We start from the raw sequence: 3,206 nt of genomic DNA on the forward strand, positions 1-3,206 counted from the left end.
ATATTTTTAATGTTTCTAATATTTCTTTGTTTGATGTAGATGAAGATTCAAGGTAAGAAAAAAAAGAGATTAACAATCCAAATTACACCAAAGGATCCATTAAAAGTTCCAATTGAGTTAATTATAAGATCAAGGACAAAGAAAACTCAAAGATGCATTCAATGGGTTTATTTAGAGTATTAGGTCAATGTGGGTTTCAAGGAGGCTACAACCTCAACAAGTGATTATTAGACCTTAGTCAACTTAATCAATGTACAAAAAGGGCCTAATCTATCTACTTTATGGGCTTAATTAATTATGGCATCATGGGCTAACCATAGGGAGAGAATTCAGTAACTATGGGGTTATATGTTTCATATTATTTGTGAAAACATAGAATGCTAAGGAAGAATCATTTCCTTGTTTGTTTTGGATTCCAAGAGGTGGCACCGCCACCTATTCAGTCAAGGGGTTTTTTTAAGTAAGAATTTCATTTAACAATTGTTTCTTCTTAACCATATCCATAGCGTGCGGCAACTTAGTATTATTTTTCATGTTTTGGATCTTATTTGAGATACTTTAAGCTTTATTTTAATTCGGATTGATGTTAAACTATTAGGTCAAGTAGGGTTTAGTTTTACCAAGTATAAATACTCTTATAGGACATTATTTTTTAAGTTGGATTATACTTTGTTGCCACATCTATTGTGTTTGAGAGAAATTATTTTATTTTGGTTTTTCATTAAACTATATTGACTTATAAAAGAATTAACTAAAATTCATGGCATCTTCTATATTTTTTATTTGTGTCTGTTCAATGGTGTTAATGGGGGTTTAATTTCTATAATCTTGGTGTCTCAATATAAATTATTGTTGTATCAAATTCAATTACAAGCCGCCTGAATTTAATTTCCTTAAGAATAGTCAATTTAATTATAGGTTTCTAGACGAGGTTCACATCTGGGCAATAAACTATTACGTTCAAAAGCATATAATTTGCAGTACTGTACAAATACTGGAAGGAATTTACTTTTATGGCAGGGCATTCATGCGTACTGTCAAAGGAGAGTGTTCCTCTTAGGCTTGGTTCATTATTTTCTCAAGGAAGAGTACTTAAAATGTTGCGAACAGTTATTGGAGATGGAAGATCTGCCAATGCGTGGAGTGATAGTTGGGTTCCTGACTTGCCAAACTCCAGAATTTCTTCTAGCAGATCACCAATCTTGCAAGGTGGAGTTGGTGAGTGATTAATTTAGGGAAGATGTTAAGAATTTTGGGATTTTGACAGGTTTCGTTCACTTTTCTCGGAAGTGGAATCCTTTCCCGTCTCTTAAATAGACATAGCAATACGGGATCAAATAACACAAATGCTTGGCAAAGTCTGGGTACTGGCTTCGCAATGAAGTCTCGAAAATTTCATAAAAAGCAGGAATTTCATCAGAGGTGGAGGGCTATTGTAGTCAATCTGGCAACTTAAAGTACCTACAAAAGTGCGGAATTATGCTCGGGGAGCTGCCAGAAATTCTGGAACCATGTTGAACAAAAAAATAATGATATGTTATATACACCGTCACGTTTGCCAAGTTGAAGAAAAAACAGATGGACACTTACTGCTTTTCAGGTAACATGCCAGAGAAACGCGATTGTCATTTGTCAAGCGAGTTGGGGGATACTCCAACCAAAGAACTGGAAAGAGCAAGTCTTCAAGCAAGTTGGGATGCCAAGCTGGTCATCTTCATTTTCTTTCCTTTTCTGCCATGCTGTAAGATGGGTGTTAAAGAATTTACGTTGAATACTCGGTAGACGATAAAAAGCATCACAACGAATTCGAAAGAGCCATGTCTATGAAATGGATGTTTACATTGTTTACATGTCTTGCAAATTTTGTCGAGCAGATGATTGTTACCTGGTGGTATGAAGAGAGTCGAGAAGGATGGTGATATTATTCGATAGCGTGGCCAAATTATTACAGCATCCACAATGTGTGGATTCTAGGGTTGAGAGTTCCACGTGTTCTTCCCACATCCATCTGTGGTACAGAGGGTGAGTTCAAACGATCTTACACTTACAGTCAAGATGGCGATTTACATGAATCTAGTCGGAGGCCACAGATAAAAGTAGAATGAAACTACTAGGTATCTAAGGAAAAAGGTCCCCAGAAAATGAAAACAACGTAAAATGATACTCTCTTTGATTTATAGATAATTCAACAGACTGACTATCTACGGCAGCAATCAAGTTCTGATCTTGAATTTCTAGTTATCATGCAAGATGTAAGGATAAAACCTAAGGAGTGATTTATTCCCACTTATAAAGGCATCTAGGCAGTTGGTATCGACAGGAAAACGGACCACCTACTCCAAAACATTCTCGCAGAAGAAAATCGACAGAGAGAAATAAACAAGATGGATAAATTAATTCACAAATTAATTAAGTATTAATAATGTCTTTTATGACCATCAGTGAGCGTAATGAGTCTAATGACTCCACTGCATATGGCTTCGCTTCAGATAAGCTCAACTAGTAAATCCAAAGTTTTGCAGCCCACAGTCTCAATCATTTCCCTGGTGAATGGCCGACTTGCGTATCCACTTTGGTGCCATCGGTTGTGGGCGGGCCCCGCTACACGTCACCATTACCAAAACCATCAATTACAAGAAGATTCTACTTTACAAGCTTCCCTCAAGACTTCAGATTTCAATGGCTGTCTATGCGCCCACAGAACTATTCTGTACTGTGCATAGAGGCCACTTACCAGGTAAAGGTTCAAAATGTACTTGGTTTACTCTGGTCCATTCACTTTGAGAAGAAGATAAGAGTGGATCATCATGTCATACTTGATTTCTTGGTGAAAATTTATTTGATATCAAGGACAAAGGACATTATTTTAATATTTTTTCTTATATTCTTTAGTGGCACGGGAATCTAATAGCGCATTCTTGGTGATTTTATTTGAAAGAAGAAAGGTGCTGACCAAATCTTCCATCATCACTCTCCGAAACCACCACTAGTTTTTTCTCTTGAAAATTCCCATATGCACAAGTTATCTTCTTGCCTCTCTCTGGAACCTTCGTAAAGTAACTCTTGTGAGTTAACATACTTGATGCTTTATTCTTTGAACTTTTGGACGAACAGAAATGCTGATCAAACCTCTTTTTTGACCATTTAGACTTGTTGGATGCTTCTTTTCCTCACATGTGAGTTAAAACAAATGGAATCTGCATTCT

The 3,206-nt window shown here is 36.4% G+C and overlaps 1 long non-coding RNA gene across 3 annotated transcripts; it reads right to left on the reverse strand.

Moving 5' to 3' along the window:
- Nucleotides 1–1,350: 1,350 nt before the first annotated feature.
- On the reverse strand, nt 1,351–2,570 carry LOC118045360 (uncharacterized). Of its 3 annotated transcripts, none has more exons than XR_004686971.2 (3): nt 1,886–2,565; nt 1,591–1,739; nt 1,351–1,461 (listed from the first exon to the last, which is right to left on the reverse strand). It is a non-coding gene; the product is annotated as an uncharacterized lncRNA (long non-coding RNA). The 3 variants fall into 3 exon arrangements; XR_004686970.2 differs by having other exon boundaries at nt 1,351–1,503; XR_012171307.1 differs by having other exon boundaries at nt 1,351–1,739; nt 1,886–2,570.
- Nucleotides 2,571–3,206: the final 636 nt, after the last annotated feature.

This window comes from Populus alba, chromosome 11, assembly GCF_005239225.2.
Source record: "Populus alba chromosome 11, ASM523922v2, whole genome shotgun sequence".
In the NCBI taxonomy this organism is placed as follows: Eukaryota; Viridiplantae; Streptophyta; class Magnoliopsida; order Malpighiales; family Salicaceae; genus Populus; species Populus alba.